Source organism: Macaca fascicularis, chromosome X, assembly GCF_037993035.2.
Source record: "Macaca fascicularis isolate 582-1 chromosome X, T2T-MFA8v1.1".
In the NCBI taxonomy this organism is placed as follows: Eukaryota; Metazoa; Chordata; class Mammalia; order Primates; family Cercopithecidae; genus Macaca; species Macaca fascicularis.
Window position 1 is genome coordinate 125,719,876 of NC_088395.1, and position 24,283 is coordinate 125,744,158.

The 24,283-nt window shown below is 43.2% G+C and overlaps 1 long non-coding RNA gene and 1 pseudogene across 2 annotated transcripts; one reads left to right on the forward strand and one right to left on the reverse strand.

Annotated features, from left to right (window-relative positions):
* Positions 1–4,373: 4,373 nt before the first annotated feature.
* Positions 4,374–24,213, reverse strand: LOC102138261 (uncharacterized). Of its 2 annotated transcripts, XR_010584375.2 has the most exons (5): positions 23,426–24,213; positions 18,932–19,022; positions 10,743–10,888; positions 8,834–8,944; positions 4,374–6,485 (listed from the first exon to the last, which is right to left on the reverse strand). It is a non-coding gene; the product is annotated as an uncharacterized lncRNA (long non-coding RNA). The 2 variants fall into 2 exon arrangements; XR_001487994.3 differs by lacking the exon at positions 4,374–6,485 and having other exon boundaries at positions 7,363–8,944.
* Positions 6,527–7,320, forward strand: LOC102141586 (small ribosomal subunit protein uS17m pseudogene; annotated as a pseudogene).
* Positions 24,214–24,283: the final 70 nt, after the last annotated feature.

Consider the following 24,283-nt stretch of genomic DNA (forward strand, 5'->3'; position numbering starts at 1 on the left):
GTGGGAGCTATTGACTGAGGTGTGGAAGAATCTAGGAAGAATGAAATGAGTCAGGGTAGGAAGCAAAAGCTCAGTTTTAGACATGTTAGGTTGGGAATCAGTAAATCTTCAAGTGGGAAACTGAATATATAAGCTTAGAGCTCAGGAGGAAGGCATGGGCTGGAGATAGAAATTTGGGATTCATCAGTATAGGTGGTATTTATAGCCCTGGAACTGGAAAGTATTATCAGCAAGGGAGTAAGTGGGGCTAGAGAAGGGAGAAGGGCCAAGGACTGAGTCCTGGGGAATCCTGACTCAGAGATTTGGCTTTGTCAGATCTGCATTGTCATCTGAGACTCTCCCTTCTCAACTATACTACCTTTCCCCTTTCTATTCACAAGTGTCAAGTCTATGTCATGGTCTGAGGCATTTCCTGACCAATCTTGCTTCCTCCCCTTTTGTAATTCACAAGCAAGACACCAATAAACTTCTTACAATGTTAATTCTGTCTCAGTGTCTGCTTCCCAGAGGACCTGAACTGACACAATTGGTACCAGGATTGGTCTGAGAAAGCAGGAGATGATTGGGGTTTTGGCATTGGATCACTTAATGAAATGAAATGAGGACTTCTTCCCAAGTAGTATGTGGACCACGGATAGTCCCTGGTACAAGATGGTGGCCCAACTGCTAAAACTGTTACTGGTAGTAACTTGGGAGAATGTTCTGGTAAAAAGAAAATGCTCTGGCAGGTGCAATGAAGGACAGTGGACTTGGCTGGCTGTCATTAAGGTTCATGGATACCATATGAAGGGAAAATTAAGTGGCTGAGGGCAGTTAACAATTGAAAACTAAGCATGAAAGCCAGAGGACCTCTTTGGTAGCTCATAAAGATGTTCTTATCTCCTTCAGTGAGAGAGCAGAAAAACCTAGAGATCAAACTCAGGATGACCAAGCTCCAAAGATGACTGAAAACTCATCCAAGGCAGGTCCACGATACCCAAGTCAGCACTCCAGTTAGGCAAACCCAGGATCGTGGCAAACAGCATGGGAACGTCTAAGTGGGTGCTCCCAAAGATTTTGACTCTTCAGACTGCTCTAAACCTTCAGAGCCTGCAGCAGTAACTCATCTCTCCCTATTAAGGGCTGGCATTCACCCCATCCTTTGTGGAAAGACAGCACAAAGGCCTTTCCCTTGTAAGGCACCAAGTTCTGCCTCCACCTTTTCTCCTGGCTATAAGACCAGTAACTAGGGTTAAATCAGGGTGTAAGCCAGCCAGGGATGTGCTGGGCCTGGTAAGAAAGGAAAAGATCTATACCCCAAAGGAGCTGTAAGACCTAGCCAACAGATACTAGGAGTCAAGAGAGGTCCCATGGACTGGATTTAGAGTATTTGAGCAATGGGGCCAGAACATAAGACTAGGTAAGGAATAGTTTATTGATTTGGCAGCACTGTCTAGGAATACAGGATTTAACACTGTGACAAGGACCCTAGGAGTTGGTGGGAACTGGCAGTTAGGGTGGCCCATAGAACCCTGGGGAAAGTGATAACCCACATTGAGTGAGGATGAAATGCCTAAATTGCCAGGGCAGATGGTTATGAAAGGAACTAAGTAGCGCAGGAAGGTGAGCATGCTGGAGTGGTTATATAAACTGAGTCCAGAAGACCAGCCAGAGAATTATGTTGCACAGGAGGGCTCAGGAGATGCACCATTTACCAATGCCATGTGGAATGTCCTGGTGAAAGGGGTGCCAGCATCACCAAGATGTTCCACGGTATTGTTCCTCTGCAAGCCAAGGTGGACTACAGGAGAGGCAATCACAGAGCTGGGCTTGTTAATGGAAGCCAAAGTTATAAGGGCCAAGTGGCTGAAGTCAGAAGGCTACACTTACCATAATGATTAGCAATCCGAGGAGCAGCCAAGGACGCTTGACCCTCGAGGAGTCAAGAGGATTAATAGTGCATATTGTCCCTAGAGGCAAAATAGGTGGACTGCCAACAAGAATATCATTTAATTACATAATTTTTTAAGTGGCAATAGATGAACAGAAGGTTGAGGATCAGCACCCCTATAAAAAGCCATGATCTCCTGCTTAGTTCCTGGATCTGAGTCAGTTATCAGACCTAGGACTCACTGACTGAAGAGGTGGCTAGGTCCCCTGGAAGAAGAACCCTACATCACCATGGCAATTTTAAACCATAGTTTGAGTCCTTCTCCTAAAAGGACCTAAGACTTAAATGACTCTACACGAAGGACAGACATTTAGAGACTACTGGAAATTGATGTCTAGAGACCCAAAAAGTCTCTCTAACAAGGGATTCCAGGTAATAAGCAATGAGGTAGAACACAAATTTGGATACAAGTTAGTTTACCAATATAGGAGTACTCTCCTGGTATACACCCAGGGAAGGACCCTGGAAGACAGCACAAACACAATTCTAGGATAGATCCTAGTAGCATGAAAAACATGTTGTCTGACACTAAGTGCAGTAGAAATGCCTATATTGCCCTGGCAGATAGTAAAGAAACGAATGAGAAGGCTTGGGGAGGTGGACATGCTGGAGTGCGTATGTTATGTCGGGCCAGAAGACCCACTGGAGAATTCTCTTGTACAGAAGGACTCAGGGAACATCCAGTTCACCCAGGCCATAAGGAATGTGCTGGAGAGAGGGATGCCAGCATCACCAGTAAATTCAATGTGGCTCTCCTCTGCAGGCCAGAATGGATGGTAAGTGGGGCAATCACAGAGTTGGGCTCATAACTAGCAACGGGGATGATGGGGCCTCTTCCATCCTGGAAGGGCCAGCAATTCATTCTCACAGGATGGACATTCATTCTGAATATGGTTTTGCCTTTCCTGCCCACAGAACCTCATCCAGCACCACCATACAGGGGCTTAAGGAGTACCTGATCCACACCATGGAATCCAACACAGCACAGCATCCAAACAGGGAATTTATTTCATAGCAAAGGAAGTTTGGGAGTGTGCCTGTGACCATAGGATCCCCTAGGCATGTCACATTCCACACCATTCATAAGTAGCTGGCCTGACAGAGCAATGGAATGGCAAGGAGCAGCTGAAGCACCAGCTCAGAAGCAACATGCTGCAAAGATGTGGTAGCATCCTCCAGGATGCAGTGTAAGCACTAAATTAGAGACCTCTATATGGCACCATCTCACCAAGAGGAAAAATACATGGGTGCAGGAACCAAGGGGTGAAAGCAAGAGTACCATCATTCTCAATAACCTACTAGTAGCAAGACATTGTGTTTTCAGTCTCCACAATCTGGGGCTCTACAGTGTAAGAGGTGGGCACACTCTTGCCAGGGTCGTAGCAGGAGTCCCATTGAACTATACGCTACAGCTGTCACCAAAGCATTTTGGAGGTTAGGGACATGGTAAGTAAGAATTAGAAATACTCTGTTATAAGGTGCCTGAACTACTCATGAAGCCTTATAGTGTTAGTTGAAGGTTGACTTACATTAGTTAAAAATGTACGTTATAGGCTGAGCATGGTAGCTCATGTCTGTAATCCTGACACTGGGAAGCTGAGGCAGGAGGATCGCTTGAGCTCAGGGGTTTGAGACCAGCCTGGCCAACACAGCGAAAACTTGTCTCTACAAAAAAATACAAAAATTAGCCGGGCACCATGGCACGCATCTGTAGTCCCAGCTACTTGGGGGGCTGAGGTAGGAGGATCACTTGAGTCCAGGAGGTCGAGGCTGCAGTGAGCCAAGATCGAGCCACTGCACTCCAGCCTGGGTGGCAAAGTGAGACCCGGTCTCAAAAATAAATAAATTCATTAAAATGTATATTATAAGCTATAGAGCAACCATTGCAACTGATACATTAGGAGAGGAGATAAAATGGAATCATTTAAAAAGCTCAATTTAAACCAGGAAAGGCAGAAAAAGACGATGGGGAAAAAACAAAGAACAAGAGCAATAAATAGAAAACAGTTATAAAAATGGGCACAAATACACACTTAGAAGAAATAAGACCTGGTTTTCAATAATCAGTACAGTGACTAAAGTTAATGTGAATCAACTGTACATTCCAAAATACCTAGAAGAGGCCAGGTGCGGTGGCTCACGCCAGTAATCCCAGCACTTTGGGAGGCCGAGGCAGGTGGATCACCTGAGGTCAGGAGTTCAAGACCAGCCCAACCAATGTGGTGAAACTCCATCTCTACTAAAAATACAAAAATTAGCCAGGTGTGGTAGCATGCACCTGTAGTCCCAGCTACTCGGGAGGCTGAGACAGGAGAATTGCTTGAACCCGGGAGGCAGAGGTTGCAGTAAGCTGAGATTGCACCACTGCACTCCAGCTTGGATGACAGAGCAAGACTCCATCTCAAAAAGAGATGAAGAAAACCTAGACAACGTCATTCAGGACATAGGCATGGGCAAGGACTTCATGTCTAAAACACCAAAAGCAATGGCAACAAAAGCCAAAATTGACAAATGGGATCTAATTAAACTAAAGAGCTTCTGCACAGCAAAAGAAACTACCATCAGAGTGAACAGGCAACCTACAGAATGGGAGAAAATTTTTGCAATCTACTCATCTGACAAAGGGCTAATATCCAGAACCTACAAAGAACTCAAACAAATTTACAAGAAAAAGCAAACAACCCCATTAAAAAGTGGGCAAAGGATATGAACAGACACTTCTCAAAAGAAGACATTTATGCGGCCAACAGACACATGAAAAAATGCTCATCATCACTCGCCATCAGAGAAATGCAAATCAAAAACACAATGAGATACCATCTCACACCAGTTAGAATGGCGATCATTAAAAAGTCAGGATACAACAGGTGCTGGAGAGGATGTGGAGAAATAGGAACATTTTTACACTGTTGGCGGGACTGTAAACTAGTTCAACCATTGTGGAAAACAGTGTGGCGATTCCTCAAGGATCTAGAACTAGAAATGCCATTTGACCCAGCCATCCCCTTACTGGTTATATACCCAAAGGATTATAAATCATGCTGCTATAAAGACACATGCACATGTATGTTTACTGTGGCACTATTCACAATAGCAAAGACTTGGAACCAACCCAAATGTCCATCAATGAGTCATGACTGGATTAAGAAAATGTGGCACATATATACCATGGAATACTATGCAGCCATAAAAAAGGATGAGTTCGTGTCCTTTGTAGGGACATGGATGCAGCTGGAAACCATCATTCTCAGCAAACTATCGCAAGAACAGAAAACCAAATACCACATGTTCTCATTCATAGGTGGGAATTGAACAATGAGATCACTTGGACACAGGAAGGGGAGCATCACACACTGGGTCCTATTGTGGGGAGAGGGGAGGGGGTAAGGATAGCATTAGGAGATATACCTAATGTAAATGATGAGTTAAGGAGTGCAGCACACCAACATGGCACATGTATATATATGTAACAAACCTGCACGTTGTGCACATGTACCCTAGAAATTAAAGTATAAAAAAAAAAAAAAAAAAAGGATCTGGAACTAGAAATGCCATTTGACCCAGCCATCCCCTTACTGGGTATATACCCAAAGGATTATAAATCATGCTGCTATAAAGACACATGCACATGTATGTTTATTGCAGCACTATTCACAATAGCAAAGACTTGGAAACAACCCAAATGTCCATCAATGACAGACTGGATTAAGAAAATGTGGCACATATATACCATGGAATACTATGCAGCCATAAAAAAGGATGAGTTCATATCCTTTGTAGGGACATAGATGTAGCTGGAAACCATCATTCTCAGCAAACTATCGCAAGAACAGAAAACCAAACACCGCATGTTCTCACTCATAGGTGGGAACTGAACAATGAGAACACTTGCTCACAGGAAGGGGAACATCACACACTGGGGCCGGTCGTGGGATGGGGGTAGGGGGGAGGGATAGCATTGGGAGATATACCTAATGTAAATGACGAGTTAATGGGTGCAGCACACCAACATGGCACATGTATACATATGTAACAAACCTGCACGTTGTGTACATGTACCCTAGAACTTAAAGTATAATAAAAAATAATAATAAAAAAAAAGAAAATAGCTAGAGGAGAATAATTCAACAAAAAGATTTATGTTTAAGGTGATGGATATTCCAATTACCCTGATCCGATTATGTAAATGCATCAAATTATCACATGTATCCCAAAAATATGTACATCTAATATGTATCAATTTAAATAAATATACAAAAGAAAATAGTTATAAAAATGGTAGATATTAGTCTGACTATATCAAAGTCACCTTAAATGTGAATGGTTTAAATGCACCAATTAAAAGACAGAGATTGTCATAGTGGATAAGAAAAAAAGACCCAATTACATACTGTTTATAAGAAACCCACATTTAATATAAAGACAGAGACATATTAAAAGTCAAAGGTATGGTGGCTCATACCTGTAATCCCAGCTCTTTGAGAGCCTGAGGCGGGAGGATTGCTTGAGCCCAGGAGTTTGAGACCAGCCTGGGCAACACAGTGAGACTCCATCTCTACAAAAAAATTAAAAACAAAGTAAAATGATAGCCACAGATATACAAAAAGAAAAAAAAAACACTAACCAAAAGAAAGTTGGGGTAGTTATATTTCTATCAGATAAAGTAGGTTTCAGAACAAGGAATGTCATCAAGAACAAAATGGGGATCATGCTGTGACTGGCACTCCACAGGTCAGGTGGCTGCACAGTAGTAGCGGAGGTGACCATAGCCACAGAATGTCCATGGTTCGTTCATCCGTCCATACCAAATGGATTGTGGGGAAGGTGACTTGGACAAAAATGCAAATGACTGCTAAAGTGAGAGTGACCAGGCTTGTTCTGGATCCCTATTTATTAAAGCATTATAATAAGAGAAAAACCTACTTTGCTCACAATGCCCTTCAGCAGTGCACAACTGGGGATATTGTGCTTCTCAAGGCTTTACCTGTTCCACGAACAAAGCATGTGAAACATGAACAGGCTGAGATAGTTTTCAACGTTGGAAAAGTCATAGATCCAGTGACAGGAAAACCCTGTGCAGGAACTACCTACCTGGAGAGTCCATTGAGTTCGGAAACCACCCAGCTAAGCAAAAATCTGGAAGAACTCAATATCTCTTCAGCACAGGGAAGGAGGAATGGAAGAAGAAGCCAAAGGGAAAGACTTACATGCTTATTTTATGGAAAAAGAAATTTTTCTAAGTTTCATCACAAACTGTGTCCAATTTCTCTTGGTATTTATAAAATAGTTAAATGAAGTAAAGGGCATATTATGGCTTTTCACAAAGGTTTATGGTCATGCTTCAAATTTTCTTTTCAGTGAACATACTTTCACGTTACCACTAAGTGTGTCTAGCAGTCTGTTGTATTTTGTAAGCTCACTGTTTTAGAAGGTTTTGTTTTTGTTTTTCGAGACAGGGTCTCACTTTGTCACCCAGGCTGGAGTGCAGTGGTGCAATCAATCTTGGCTTACTGCAGCCTCAACCTCCCTGGCTCCAGCAATCTTTCCACCCCAGCCTTCTGAGTAGCTGGGAGCACAGGAGCGTGCCACTACACCTGGCTAATTTTTTGTCAATTTTGTGGAGACAGGGTCTCCCTAAGTTGCCCAGGCTGGTCTTGAACTCCTGGGAGTGAAACGCTCACACTGGCCTCCCAAAGTGCTGGGATTACAGGCCTCAGCCACTGTGCCCAGCCGGTTTTCTTTTCTTCATTCAAAGGAATCTTGAATTTATCTTAGAACCTTTATTTTGAGGGAAGAAAGCCTTTGAATATAAACAGATAAGGCCACATTAAGTGAATATTTTGGATGCTATATATTCAAAATAAATATTTTATTTTTCTGACTTAACCAGTTCCAAAGGGAAATCATCAACATGCTTATGGTCAGAGTTTTTTTCGATCAAGCTGTATTAATAAGAATGTTGACGTGTGGAAAATAAAATTTTACAATTCTGAAAAAAAAAAAATAAAATGGGGCATTATGGGGGTCAAGTCTCAAGAAAACTACAATCTTAAAACGTGTATGCACCTAACAACAAAGCATCAAAATAAATGAGACAAAAACTGATAGAACTGCAAGAAGAACTAGATACATCTACTATTATCATTGGAGATTTCAACACCCCTCTGTCAACAATGGATAGATTAAGCAGGCAGAAAATCAGTACAAATATAGAATGGATTGTAGAGAAGGAAGAAAATGAAACCTAGTGGCAGCCCTGAGACCAACTGCAGCAAGATGAGCTGTAGTTCTTCCCACTAACCTCCTCTTCTAAGTCTTCCCTCAGGAAGACCTTCTGAGGTTCACAGGAATTCTGAACAGAAACTCTGAAGTTAATCCAGGCAACACCAAGGGTGGACTGTGGCAAGCATGGAGCTGCATAGCTCAGAGCTCCCATCAAGAAAGACTTTGCCGTGGAACTATGAGGAGTGAAGTTAGCTTACAGCCTCAGGTTGCAGGACCTTCCAAGACTGGCTGCAGTATTCTTGACAAAACCATGCTTTCCCTGGGCAGCCTCCAGTCAATAACTAAGCAAGGTGGCAGTTCTAGGGCCTGGCCACTTCTGCCCAATGTGAGACTCTTTTAAGAGGCAGTCTTTCCTCCAGAACTCCCCACTGGGTTGAGACCAAGACTTTGTCATATCTGCCTTAAAATCTAAGGCAACTCTGCCCAATTCTGTTTCCACCCCTTATCCTTTCACATGTGTCAGATAATGCATCGTAGTTTGAATGCCTTTCCTACCCAATCTTGCTCTCTGCCCTTTTATCTTTCACAGGTATTAGCCACAATCAACATCCTGCATTCCTAACTCCTTATTAGCATCTGCTTCCTAGAAGACCCAAATAGACACAATTAGTCACTCACCACTGCCATCCACGTTAGGGAAATTCTTTAGAATGCACTTAATCAAGCATTTCAAGAGTCTCTTCATTATGATCAAAATGTTTTCAGCAAGTTCTTCAGTTTAATTCACAACTAGGAAAATCAGATAATGAAAACCATTTAATACCACAGCCTCACAATCTTCATCAAGGCATGTGTGCTGCCGGACGCGGTGGCTCACGCCTGTAATCCCAGCACTTTGGGAGGACGAGGCGGGCAGATCACAAGGTCAGGAGATCGAGACCATCCTGGCTAACAATGGTGAAACCCCGTCTCTACTAAAAATACAAAAAATTAGCCAGGCATGGTGGCACGTGCCTGTAGTCCCAGCTACTCCGGAAGCTGAGGCAGGAGAATGGCGTGAACCCGGGAGGCGGAGGTTGCAGTGAGCGGAGATCGTGCCACTGCACTCCAGCCTGGGCGACAGGGCAAGACTCCGTCTCAAAAAAAAAAAAAAAAGGTATGTGTGCTGCAGCTACAGTTTTTGTAATCATTGCATTCAGTTTATCTGGCAGGATAGAACACTGATGAAGCTTATCATATAAGCATACATTTGGGCTGCGTAAAGTTAATCCTAATCATGCTTATGATCATTCAGATTAAGGGTTTTTGTTCCAGAAAGACACAAGATTTTTCTTGAAACTCAGTCAAGTGATGAATTTTCCTTAGGGAAGTCAGTGACTTCCTTGAGCAAAAGTAGTTATATATGGTCATTACCCTAAGCTCATAACAAAGCTGGGAAAAAAAACCTTTAACATAACTGTCAAGCATTAAGTGCTTCTCATAATCTTCATGTGTAGCTCAGGTAGAGGGGGCTTTCTTGTGGTCAACAGTGTGTAGATGTATTAGTTAGTGCTGCCATTTGGATGTTTGTTCCCCCAAAACTCATGTGGAAATTTGATCCCCAGTGTTGGAGATGGGGCCTATTAGGAGATCTTTGGGTAATGGGGCAAATCCCTCATGAATAGATTAATGCCCTAGGGAGGGAAGTGGTGAGTGAGTTCTCACTCTATTACTTCTCATGAGAGCTGGTTGTTATAAAGAGACTGATACCTCCCCCTTCTCTCCCTTGCTTCCTCTCTCTCCATGTGATCTCTGCACACACTGGCTCCCCTTTGCCTTCTGCCATGAGTGGAAGCAGCCTGAGGCTTTTACCAAGAGGCCCAACATTCCAGCCCGTGGAACCATGAGCCAAACAAACCTCTTTTCTTTATTAGCTCAGATATTTCTTTTTCTTTCTTTCCTTTCTTTCTCTCTCTTTTTTTTTTTTTTTTGTTTGTTTGTTTGACAGAGTCTCACTCTGTCACCCAGGCTGGAGTGCAGTGGCACAATCTCAACTCACTGCAATCAACCACTGCCTCCCAGACTCAAGCGTTTCTTGTACCTCAGTCTCCCGAGTAGCTGAGACTACAGGTGTGCACTACCATATCAAGCCAATTTTTTGTATTTTTAGTAGAGATGGGGTTTCGCCACGATGGCCAGGCTGGTCTTTTCGTTTGTTTTTGTTTTTGTTTTTGAGACAGAGTCTGACTCTGTCACCCAGGCTGGAGTGCAGTGGCATGATCTTGGCTCACTGCAACCTCTGCCTCCTGGGCTCAGGTGATTCTTGTGCCTCAGACTCCCAAGTAGCTGGGACAACAGGCACGCACCACCATACCTCGCTAATTTTTTGTATTTTTAGTAAAGACAGGGTTTTACTATGTTGGCCAGGCTGGTCTCCAACTCTTGGCCTCAAGTGATCTGCCCGCCTTGGCCTCCCAAAGTTCTGGGATTACAGGCATGAGCCACTGTGCCCAGCCAGAGATTTCTGTATACCAACACAAACAGAGACAGTCAGGTAGACTAGAATCTGCTGTGGTAACAAAGAAACGCTGAAATTTCATTGGCTTACCCAAAGGTTGATTTTTCACTCACACAAAGTCCCATGAGATGGTTCCTGTATGAGCAACTGTCCAGGGTGGTTTTCCTCTGAGGGGAAACCCAAGGATACAGGTTCCTTGCATTGTTTTTCACCATTTCAGAGTCCTTTGCTTCCTGCTGTACAACAGCAAAGAGATTTATTAATAGCATGAAAAATCATTAAGGGTATTACATGGGTCAGGCCTAGAAGTGGCAGTTATCAATCCTACACATGTTCCCTCACCAAAACAAAACCACATGGTTCCACTTAGGCAAAAAGAAAGCCTGGAAATGTAAGGGAGCATGTGGATATTGGTGGATAGTCTCTGGCATAATAGACTTTTCTTTTGATATAACAGTTTGAAAACATGAAACAAGCTCTAAAGTTGGATTTACCTAAGCTTTTACTCTTTATAGTTTATCCTGACACATCACCTTCAGTCTAAGTTATTCACATAAAGTCATCAATAAGCTTAAATTCCTTCTCTATCTCAATTAATTACATCACCATCCACCCATTTGCTCAAGTGCAAAACTTAAAAGTTATCCGTGTTTCTGCTACATAGAAACTGGATAAAAGAGCCGGGCACGGTGGCTCACGCCTGTAATCCCATTACTTTGGGAGGCCGAGGTGGGCAGATCATCTGAGGTCAGGAGTTCGAAACTAGTCTGACCAACATGGTAAAACCCTGTCTCTATGAAAAATACAAAAATTAGCTGGGCATGGTGGTGGGCGCCTGTAATCCCAGCTACTCGGGTGACTGAGACAGGAGAATCACTTGAACCCAGGAGGCAGAGGTTGCAGTGAGCCAAGATCCCACCAGTGCACTCCAGCCTGGGCAACAAGAGCAAAACCCCATCTCAAAAAAAAAAAAAAAAAAAAGAAACTGGATAAAAGAAAGCCAAAAAGCCCTGTGCAGGAGTGATCCCAGAGCAGCTTCTATGGATATTACAATTCTAATTGGAAGGAATATTCCTAAAGTGAAGATGGATTGGTAGAATTACCTGTGAAGATATGCTCACAATGTCAGGTCCATTTAAAAAAAGAAAATAAAATAGAAGACCTATGAAGAGTATTTTAATATTTCCCTTTGCTCTAAGGTTGTGTTTTATACTAACTTCTTATTGCAGTGTGATAGCCCCTTAAGACTTCCCTAAAGCGAAGAGGGTTCCCTGAATATCCTATGTGAGTATTCAGGTCTGCTTAACAGTTATAGTTCTCACTGTCATTTTGGTTCATATATATCTGTATCTTATGAGTAGAATCATTCATTCATTCATATATTTAATAAATATTTATTGAGTGCCTAGTAGGCTACAGTTTTAAATGCCAAAAATATGGAAGTATACCAGATGAAACCTCTGCCCTCGTAGAGCTTACATCTTAGTAGACTAAAGAGAGACAGATTTTGGCCCAGAGTGGTGGATCATGCCTGTAATCCCAGAACTTTGGGAGGGTGAGGTGGGCAGATGACTTGAGGTCAGGAGTTTGAGACCAACCTGGACAACATGGCGAAACCCCATTTCTACTAAAAATACAAAAAATTAGCCAGATGTGGTGGCGCATGCCTGTAATCCCAACTACTCAGGAGGCTGAGGCAAGAGAATCACTTGACCCCGGGAGGCAGAGGTTGCAGTGAGCCAAGATCGTGCCACTGCACTCCAGCCTGGGCAACAGAGCAAGACTCCATCTCAAAAAAAAAAAAAAGAGAGAGAGAGGTTTTTGAAGAAAAATATACAGTGTGTCAGATGGATAGTGGTAAATTCTATAGAGAACAAGAAAGCAGGGAAGGGGGATAGGATGTACCAAGGTGGGGGTTACAATTTTAAACAGAGTATTCAGGCCTCACTGAGAAGAAGACATTTGAGAAAATCTCTGAAGGAGGTGAAGAAAGTAGCCATTCAGATGGCTATGGAAAAACATTCCAGGCAGAAGAGACACCAACTGCAGAGGCCTGAGGTAGGGAGTGCCTGGCTTGTTTGCGGATCAGCAGAAAGGCCAGTGTGACTGAAGTGGAGTGAATGCAGGGGAGAGTAGTGGTGAGGAGTCAGAGAGATAATGTGGGGACAGTGGGGGGAACGAGGGAAAGATTGTGTAGGGCCTTTCAGAGCAATGTTAGGATTTTGGATTTTACTTTGAGACGTAGAGTCATCGGAGGGTTCCGAACAGTGAAGTGACACCATCTGACTTTCATGCTGAAAGGATCAGTTGGCCGTATGCGGTGGCTCACGCCTGTAATCCCAGCACTTTGGGCCGAAGTGGGAGGATCACGAGGTCAGGAGTGCGAGACCAGCCTGGCCAACATGGTGTAACTCCGTTTCTACTAAAAATACAAAAATTAGCTGGGCGTGGTGGTAGGTGCCTGTAATCCAGATACTCGGGAGGCTGAGGCAGGAGAATTGCTTTCAGGAGGTGGAGGTGGCAGTGAGCCAAGATCATGCCACTGCACTTCAGCCTGGGCCACAGAGTAAGACTCTGTCTTGATTAAAAAAAAAAATTAAAAGGATCAATCATTCTAATTGCAGATTTGAGAATACAGTGTAAGAGGGCAATGGTGAAGCAGAAAGATCCATTAAGAGATAATCCCAATAGTGCAGGTGACGGATGATAGTTTTTAAAGAGAAAAAGGGGTGTCAAGCATGACTACAAGATTTTTGGCCTGAGTTACCAAAAGAATGAAGTTTCTGCCAGGTGCGGTGGCTCATGCCTGTAATCCCAGCAATTTGGGAGGCCGAGGTGGGTGGATCACCTGAGGTCAGGAGTTCAAGACCAGCCTGGTCAACATGGTGAAACCCTGTCTCTACTAATAATACAAAAATTTGTCAGGCATGGTGGCGCGCACGTGTAGTCCCAGCTACTCAGGAGGCTGAGGCACAAGAATTGCTTGTGCCCAGGAGGCAGAGTGTGCAGTGAGCCAAGATCGCACAACTGCACTCCAACCTGGATGACAGAGTAAGACTGTGTCTCAAAAAAAAAAAAAAAAAAAATGAGGTTTCCATTTGCCAAGATGGGGAAGGTTAGGGAGGGACAGATTTGATGGGGTAGATCAGGGGTCTCATTTGAGACACTTTATGATTGAGATGTGTATGAAATATAAAAGTGGAGCTATTAAGGGGGTATCTGGACATGGGAATCCAGAGTTCGGGGAGAAGTCCAAACTGGAGATACAGTAGTCCTCTCTTATCTGCAGAACTGTTCCAAGATCCCCAGTGGACGCCTGAAAACATGGATAGTATTGAACCCAACATATATACTGTTTTTTCCACCTGATAACCGAGAGAGCTACTAAGAGACCAACAGGCAGGTATCATGGACAACTTGGATACACTGGACAGAGGGATGATTCACATCCCAGGTGGGACAAAGCAAGATTTCATCACACTACTCAGAATGGTGCATAATTTAAAACTTACGAATTGTTTATTTCTGGAATTTTCCATTTAATATTCGCAAACTGTAGTTCACCACAGGTAACTGAAACTGAGGAACATGAAACTTCAGATGAGGGAACACTACAGTATATATTTGGGAGTCATCAGGACATAGATGACATTTAAACCCATGAGACTAGATGAGATCAGCATGGAAATCGGTTTAAATGGAGAAAAAGCTCAAGGAGTGAGCCTGGAGCACTTGAATATTTTAGAGGTCATGGAGATGAGGAAAAACCAACAAAGGAGAACAAGGAGTGACTGGTAGTTATTAAGAGTCAGCCTTCTGAGCCTGCTTGCTGCAGGGTACCCTGATAAAGCTGAATTTCTGGACCTGCAGAGCTAAGAAGTCAACAGCAGGGACTGCTGTCTGGTGAAGTCTAGCTAAGTAGTCAGTCAGCGTTTTCCTTTGATATCTTTTAAATGTAACACAATCTCATGCAAATTATATGCAAAGCAACAGGATGGCAATATTGTGGTAGATATGGCTAGTCTGTGGTTTAGGGACAGACATTAAACCCCAGAACCATGCATGCCACACTGGTAGGAGGAGCTCCACCCTGTGACACTCCAACCAGGCCCTCAGGTCAACCTTGGAGAACACCCAGCAGAGACACTGAAAACCACTCCCAGTGAGGCAGGAGAATAGGGACTGGAGTTATGGACTCTAAGGCCATTTCACGCTGACTTCCTAGAACTAAATTGAAAGGAAAACCCTAACTTTCCATGCCTAAGTAACAAAAGGACCAGAGGCTACTCCCTTTCCAAATCCCCACCTTTTCTGGATGGCAGATGGGAAATTGAAAGTACCTCTCACTGGTTGCAAAAGGCAAAGGAGTGTAACTTTGTAACTTCACTTTAGCCTCTGATTGGTTGCACCAATCAGAAGTTTGCATAGGAGAATGACCTTTGTAACTTCACTTCAGCCTCTGATTGTGGGCCACCACTTCATTTACATGGGGTGAACACCAAGTGGCCAATGGGAACCCTCTAGGGGTTATTTGGACCCAAGAAGTTTCTGTATCGGGGGTCTTGAGCGCTGCTCTGCCGCTCCCACAGAGTGGAGTACACTTTCATTGTAAATAAATCCCTGCTTTCATTCTTTCGTTGCTTCATTCTTTCCTTGCTTTGCTGTGCATTTTGTCCAATTACTTGTTCAAAACTTCAAGAATCTGGACAGCTTGCAGTCAAGACCCTCTACTGATAACACCAGTGCCCCGGTAGCAAAAGGCTAGTGACTCACTGCACCCCCTTTCATTGCTGCCACAAATACCAACTGACCTAGAAGTAAAAGAACACTTCACACTCCAACAGCTGGACCTTATCAGCAGGTTAGGTTGAGAGAGATTTTAGTTAAGGTTAGCACTCCAAGTCTAGGATGGGTTAAATTCCAAAGCCTCAAATCTCTCAAGATATTCTTCCCCCATCCCTGCTGTAATCGAAACCTTGGCTGTCTGCTGACCCCTTTCAAGCGCAAGTTGTTTATTTTCTCATCCCCGCAACAGCTAAATGCCTCAGGGAGTGCCAGGAGGTGGAGCTCCAGCTCTCCTCGCTCCCCAAGACCACTTTCTGATCTTCGTTCCTCCTCCCTCCTGAGAAATCTCTAGCTCTTCCTTGGCTCATGCTATCCACTTGTATCATCCTCTCCCATTCCTGGTGGCAGTCTTCTATCACCTTCCCAGTCACTACCCTCATTTGTGAAGAATTTAGTTCTGCACTCACAGTCTCTCTGTCCTCTTTGTTCCAACTTCCCTTGCCATTCTCAGTGATTTCAATATTCATATGGCCAATAACCCAGCATGCACACCTCATGTTTCCTTGATCTGCCCATTGCAAATGACCACTGCCATTTTGGGACATACTTCACAACCCAGAGCAGCAAGATGGGGCCTTGTATCTTGAAGGTTCATATACTACTTCAATGCATTTTTTTCACTGGTGCACCAGCACATGGTTTATAAAAGTTGACAACTCCTTAGTACAGGAAATAGGTAAAAGTGTGTATTGTTTTTACTAGAAGTTGGGCCTGTGCTTCATTTTTTCTGTTTTGTTTTCTGTTAAACTCACCGTGGGTCAGTGATTACAAATGGGATTTTATTTTATTTTTATTTTTTAGAGATGAGGTCTTGCTCTGTCACTCAGGCTGGAGAGCATAGCTCACTAGGGCCTCAAACTCCTGGGATCAAGGGAGTCTCCCACCTCAGCCTGCACAATAGCTAGGGCTACAGGTGCACACCACCACACTCAGCTAATTTTTAAAATTTTTTGTAAAGACGACATCTCACTATGTTGCCCAGGCTGGTCTCAAACTCCTGGCCTCAAGTGATCCTCCTGCCTTGGCCTCCCAAAGTGCTGGGATCATAGGCTGAGTCACCATGCCCAGCCTATAAATAGGATTTTTAAGTGTCACAGTAGATGAAGATAAACCCCTAACAATCCAAAGAGACATATGCACAAGGTCATTCATCACAACATTGCTTATAATTGTAAAATATTGGAAATAATATAAATGTCCATACATAGGTTTATAGCTGAATAAGCTATGGTACCTCCATACAATAGAATACTATGTGGCTGTAAAAAAAAAAAAGTGAGAAAAGTCTCTACAAACTGAAGTGGAGTGACTTCTAAAATAAAGTTACAGTGAAAAAGCAAAGTGCCAAAGATATGTCTATAGAATGCTACCTTTTAGGTAGTAAATAAAAGGAAGCATTTTAATACAAACACCTGTACATGAATGTTCACAGCAGCATTATTCATAATAGCCAAAAACCAGAATCAGACCAAATGTCCATCAACAGATGAAGGGATGCTATCATTTGAATGTGTCCCCTCCAAAATAAAGGTGTTGCCAATGTGATGGCATCCAGACGTGGTGCCTTTAACAGGTGATTAAGCCATTAGGGCTTCTCCTTCATAGAAGGGACTAAGGCCCTTATAAAAGAGGCTTCAAGTTGCATTTGGTTAGTTTGCTATTCCACCTTTTGCCATGAGGTGGTGCAGCAAGAAGGACTCACCATACCAGATGCCAGCACCTTTGTTACGGACTTTCCAGCTTCCAGATTTGTAAGCAATAAATTTTTGTTCTTTGTAAGTTACCGAGTCACAGGTATTTTGTGGTAGCAGCACAAACTAAAACAATGGATAAACAAATTGTGGTACATCCATACTATGGAATACTATCCAGCAATCAAAAGGAAGAAACTATTGATGAACACAACATGGATAAATCTTAAAGGTATTGTGACGAGTTAATGGGTGCTGACGAGTTGATGGGTGCAGCACAGCAACATGGCACAAGTATACATATGTAACAAACCTGCACGTTATGCACATGTACCCTAGAACTTAAAGTATAATAATAATAAAAAAGAAAAAAGAAAAAGAAAAAGCCAGTCTCAAAAGGTTACATGCTATATGCTTCCATTTATATGACATTCTCAGAAGGCAACACGATAGGGATAGAGAACAAATCTGTGGTTGCCCAGGTGGGGGTTGGGGAGGGCTTGACTACAAAAGGACAGCACATGAGAAGTTGGGAACAGTTCTGGATCCTTATTGTGGTAGTGGTCACACCAGTCTATACATGTGCCCAAATTCCTAGGACTCTACAACAAAACATGGTGATTATGCTGTATATCAATTACACAAAGTATAGTGGTGGAATCTGTGTGGTAAAAATGTTACGACTTTAATTGTAGGTCTTCAGATAGTTATTAGAGATGTATCATTCCAACACTTGGACCATCTACTGGTGTAAAAAAAAAAATACTGGCCAGGCATGGTGGCTCATGCCTATAATCCCAGCACTTTGGGAGGCTGAGGTGGGCAGATCATCTGAGGTCAGGAGTTCGAGACTAGCCTGACCAACATGGAGAAATCTCATCTCTACTAAAAAAAAAAAAAAAAAAAAAAATATTATCCAGGTGTGGTGGTGCATGCCTGTAATCCCAGCTACTCAGGAGGCTAAGGCAGGAGAATCGCTTGAACCCGGGAGGCAGAGGTTGCAGTGAGTCAAGATCGCACCACTGCACTCCAGCCTGGGCAACAAGAGCGATACTCCATCTCAAAAAAAAAAAAAAAAAACCAGCAGTGCCAGGCACAGTGGCTCATGCCTGCAATCCCAACATTTTGGGAGGCCAAGGCAGGAGGAGGATTGCTTGAGCCCAAGAGTTCAAGACCGGCCTGGGCAACACAGTGAGACCTCATCTCTACAAAAAAATTTTGAAAATTAGCTGGGCGTGGTGGCATATGCCTGTAGTCCTAGCTACTGCAGAGGCTGAGGTGAGAGTATCACTCAAACCCAGGAGTTGGAGGCAGCAGTGAGTTATGATCATGCCATTGCAGTCCCACCTGGGTGACAGAGCGAGACCCTGTCTCTGAAAACAAAAACAAAACAGCAGCAAAGAAACCAAAAGTATCATGCAACTCCCATGAAAAATAACTGAAATTTGGATTACCATGGCCTGGTGTATTAGTTCATTTTCACACCGCTGATAAAGACATACCTGAGACTGTGCAACTTACAAAAGAAAGAGGTTTAATGGACTTACAATTCCACATGGCTGGGGAGGCCTCATGATCGTGTTGGAAGGCAAGGAGGAGCAAGTCACATCTTACATGGATGGCAGCAGGCAAAGAGAGAGCTTGTGCAGGGAAACTCCCATTTTTAAAACCATCAGAACTTGTGAGACTTATCCACTATCAAGAGAACAGCACAGGAAAGAGCCACCCCCATGATTCAATTACCTTCTAGTGGGTTCCTCCCACAACATGAGGGAATTGTTGGAGTTACAATTCAAGATGAGATTTGGGTGGGAACACAGCCAAACCATATCACCTGGTAATGAGAGAAAATTAAACTCCATTATGTGACATATGTATCACTTGCACAGTTCCTGATATAGAGTAAGTATTCAATAAACATTTGCAGAATGAGTAAATGAATAAATGAGTGAATGAGTGAGTGAATAAATGAAAAGGCTCATATACTTTGATACAAAATCTTCCTGCTTCAAATATCATCAAAAATTTTGAAGCAGAATAGAAGGACATTTCATCATCACCTAAAGCTAAACACAACAGGCCAAAGACAAAAGCTGTGGAAACCACATTTTATAAGGTTGTACTGAATTGCAAAGGTTAGATCTGCTGAATTCATTGTTCACACACTTACCAAAACTGCTGCCAAAGACAGAGTGAAAATGATGACTGGGAACAAAGCAAGTGTCTTTGTCAAATATCACAGTTCTTTTTAAAATTACAGATGTGGCTGGGAACTTAAAATAGCAAATACCCAACTTCTGAGGAGGTTGATATTATTTGCTGCAAATTGATGAGTCTACTGATCTTGTGAATTAAGCTAATATTTTGGTATTTATCATATTTAACTTAAACCATTTCATGAAGACATGTTCTGTCAATCTTCTGCAACTTGTACAACTGAAGAAGAGATTTCCTTCCCTCCCTCCCTCCCTCCCTCCCTCTCTCCCTCCCTCCCTCCCTCCCTTCCTCCCTCCCTTCCTCCCTCCCTCCCTTCCTTCCTTCCTTCCTTCCTTTCATCTAACTAATGATTGCTGGGCACTAATGTGCCAGCCACCATTCCAGGTAACAAGGACATTGCTGTGAACAAGAGACAAGATCCCTTCCCTCATGGATCTTACATTCTGGTAGGTGGAAACAGACAATAAAATGACAGGAAAGGAAAACAGCAGACAGGGATAAATGCTATACAGACAATTGAAATGGGACAATGTGGTAGACTGAGGGCCCTATAGATTGGGCAGTCAGGCAAAGCCCTCTGAGAGGAGGTAACATTTAAGTTGAGCTCTGAATGACAAAAAGAAATCAACTCTGCAAACTGGGAAAAGAACATTCCAATCAAAGGAAGCAGCTAGAGCAGTGGTTCTCAGCAAGAATAGCACCACTTCCTAGGAAGCATTTTGGAAATTTGCGGGGAAGAGTACCACAGTGATTGGGGTATTCTGCTGGCATTTACTGGAGAAAGGCCAGGGAAGCTGCACATCTGCAAGGCACAAGACAGTCCTGCATCCTTCATGGCTCTCAAAGATCCCATCAGACATTCATGCAGGTGGAAAACCTGTTTACAATTATCTGTGTTGAGAACTTAACTTTGCTTTACTCCTAAAGATAAAACATTTTTTTGCACAGTATTTTTGTACATGGCATTTTCCAGGATCGCAAGTACCATGTAAATAGAAGGAAGGTTGTATCTTGTTTGCTTCTTTCGGAACTTCATCAAGAGTTTTTTAACATTTAAAAAAAAAAAAAGTTGCCGGCTCACGCCTGTAATCCCAGCACTTTGGAAGGGCGAGGCAGGCGGATCACCTGAAATCAGGAGTTCAAGACCAGCCTGTCCTACATGATGAAAACCCATCTCTACTAAAAATACAAAAATTAGCCATTTGCCGGGTGTGGTGGCAGGTGCCTGTAACCCCAGCTACTTAGGAGGCTGAGGTAGGAGAATCGCTGGAACCCAAGAGGCGGAGGTTGCAGTAAACCAAGATCGTGCTACTGCACTCCAGCCCACACAACAGAGTGAGACTCCATCTCAAAAAAAAAAAAAAAAAAATTGCCAAGGAAATAAAGATGTGTCATTAAAAGGAAAAAAAAAAATCTCACCAATGGCAAGGCAATGTCACAGAAAACACTGCACCCTCAGAGAAAATTGATAGAGAAGAGAATTTTTTAAATTAATGATACATGGCCATGGCAAAAAAAAAAAAAAAAACAGGAGAAAAAGGCAAACAGTATAAAAAGGCACACAGGCTTGGGTGCGGTGGCTCGCGCCTGTAATCCCGGTACCTTGGGAGGCTAAAGGGGGCAGATCACTTGAGGTCAGGAGTTTGAGACCAGCCTGGCCAACATGGTGAAATTCTGTCTCTACTAAAAATACAAAAATTAAATGGGTGAGGTGGTGGGTGCCTGTAGTCCCAGCTACTGGGGAGGCACGAGAATCGCTTGAACCTGGGAGACAGAGGTTGCAGTGAGCTGAGATAGTGCCACTGTACTCCAGCCTGGGTGACAGAGCGAGACTCTGTCTCAAAACTAACTAAATAAATAAACAATAAAAGAAAATAAAAAGGCACACAGTCAAAACTCAATCTCCCTTCCACCTCTGTTCCCAAGTCTCCCAGTTTCCTTCCCCAAACATAACCTGATTATCAGTTTTTTGGGTATCCTTCCAGAGGAATTATTTCATTTCTGTTTCAAAGGAAGGAAAGAAGGAAGGTAAGAAGGAAGGAAGAGCGGAAAGGAGGAGAAAGCAACCCCATATAATATTTATTAGTCTGAGCATGAAAACAAATATGAGGAAGAACATTCACACACACACACCAAGCTCTTAACTGTGGTTACCTCAGGGCATGGGCAGGGGAACTTAACTTTCTTTAATACACTTCTGGACTATTTGTCTTGTTACAACAGGTATATACTACTTTATAATTTACAAATTTCCAAAAAAGTAAAAAATAAAAGAAAATTAGGAGAGTGGGAATCAATCAACATTAGTATAAATATAACAAGATAAATTATATTTTAAGAAATACTAGCAAGTTAAACTAAAGTAATGTACTGAGAGATTTCAGTTGGTGAGAAGACAAACTGAAAAATGAAAGCTGGAGAATTTAAAAACCTGCTAGCATCTCCCAAGCCCTGACTGGGGCAACAGGAAGCTGCCTATGGCTTAACTCTCAGCTGGCCACCTTTCTCCTTACATTACAATATAACTTCTAAGATTTTTTTTTTTTTTTTTTTTACTCACTGCCTCTTCCCTTTTTTTCAGTTACCACACATTGATTTTTAGCATAGCACCCCAATTTCACATCATGTACATTTTCCAAAGTTGGAGATTGTTAACCTACTTTGCTCTCCACAGACTTTTCAACAAGTGTGAAAAAGAGGCAGCAAGGTTGGCCTGAGTCTACAAGTCACAATCCAAAATAGGATATCCTCAGAGATTTATTTATGTTTAGGATCAATATACATAAGGTGCCCAATGCTAAGCAGATGAATGAGACTCTGGCTGAATAAAATATGAACACCTGGTTAGCACATGATCATGAAAAGACAGAAGGCATCCAATATACAGTTTGGTGTTATTCATTTTACGGTTCAGTGTACCTGTAGTGAAAAATACACATTTTACTTTCAAGGTTAAAATAGGCCAGGCACGGTGGCTCATGCCTGTAATTCCAGCACTTTGAGAGGCCAAGGCAGGTGGATCATCTGAGGTCAGGAGTTCGAGACCAGCCTGGCCAACATGGCGAACCCTGTCTCTACTAAAAATACAAAAAAAATTAGCCGGGCAAGGTGGCACGCACCTGTAGTCCCAGCTACGCTACTTAGGAGGCTGAGGCAGGAGAATCACTTGAACCTGGGAGGCAGAGGTTACAGTGAGCCGAGACCACGCCACTGCACTCCACCCTGGGCGACAGAGCAAGACTCTGTCTCAAAAAAAACATAACTTGGCTGACCCAATCTCCATGCAATGGGGTTATCACATGAAATGTTCCAGACCCAGGAACTTCCTGAAGGAGCTTTAGAATCTTGTCCTGTTGTCCAACAAAGTGCTTTAGGAAGTACCAGTACCCGAAGGTTTCCTTATTGTAATCCCCAAATTCCAATTCAAGCCCTTTTAAAGTCAGGGTCCTCGGGTCTTCAGAGTCATACATCTTTCTCAAGCTTCCCCCAGCCATGAAATTAGCTTACAGCAAGACAGGAGAATTCACAAAACATGAAAATAAGCATTCCCCAATTGTTGAGAGCAGAGCAAGGCTTCTGCAACTAGAACAAGTTCTCACAGTCAAAACCTTGTAATCTCAAGTGAGACTAACAGTGAAAAATAAAACAGGAGAAACCCTGCAATGCCTTTTAGAAAACGTTCCTACAGCATTGTGTGTTAGTAAACATAAACAACTATACAAGCCTAAAAGCAACTATGTATGCGGAACATCTTGCTCACACCAACAGACTGCTGACTGTTCCTTTCCTTGTAATTATTAGTGACATGGCTTTTTTAGAAAAAAAGAGACAGAAATTCTGAAATTCTGAAATTTTTGAACTGATTAAAGAATGCTTGGATTCTGGCCGAGCCTCTCTTAGCCATTCTTTGCCTCTATTCTCTTAGCTTACAGAACCACTGAAAATGTCCCTACTGGAGTTAACTGTGCAGTCCTAGTAGACGCATAGTGTAGCCGTTAATGGAAATTGACATAAACCGACCTAGATTTCAAACCAGTCTCTGCTTTGTAGGTAGCTGTGTGAGCCTGAGCAAGTCCTCTCTGTGTCTTGGTTTCCTCTCCTGTAAAAGAATATCTAATTAGAACTAACACATATAAACTGCTTACTCGTACCAGTCATTGTTCATTAACCCTTACAACAGCCCCTAGGAGAAAAAAATTATAATCTCTATTTTATAAAGCAACTGACGCACAGAGAGGTTGAGTGACTTCCCCAAGGTTCCACAGCTGGTAAGCTGCAGAGCCAAGAATCTTAGCAGTTTCAAGAGTCCAGATTCAAATCCCCACACCCACATAGCCTCTGTCAATGAGGACATAGGTACGTAGGGCCGTTTTGAGGATTACATGAGAACATCTGTAAAGCCCAGTACTTGACAAGTGCTTGAGAGATAGCTGTGGTTGTTAGAATTTTTTACCTTCTGCACTGGGAAACCATCAAGGCTTTTTGGTCAGGCAGGAAAAAAAAAAAAAAAAAGAGGTTGGAAGGAAGAGGAGGAGGAGGAGGGAAGAGCCAGGTGAGGAAGACAGAGAAGTGGGATGTGAAAGGGAGAAAAGGGGCAAACCAGAGGAGAGGCAGGGAGGGGCGGCGGGGACGCACTGAACATTTAGGAAGCAAGATGTCTAGCAGGCCGGGCCTTGAAAGAACAGTGACTGTTTCGCAACTGAAAGTCGCTACTCGAGCCTTGCCAACTGGGGAGACTATGCCCATAATATCCGCGGCCTCGGAGCCCAGACCCTCCGGGCCCTCGCGCCCCAACCCCCACCAGCCTCGGGCCGGGCTAGGGCGTGGACGGGGCTTCCCGTCCCTCACGCGGGTCCGCCCCATGCCGGGCGGGGCCTG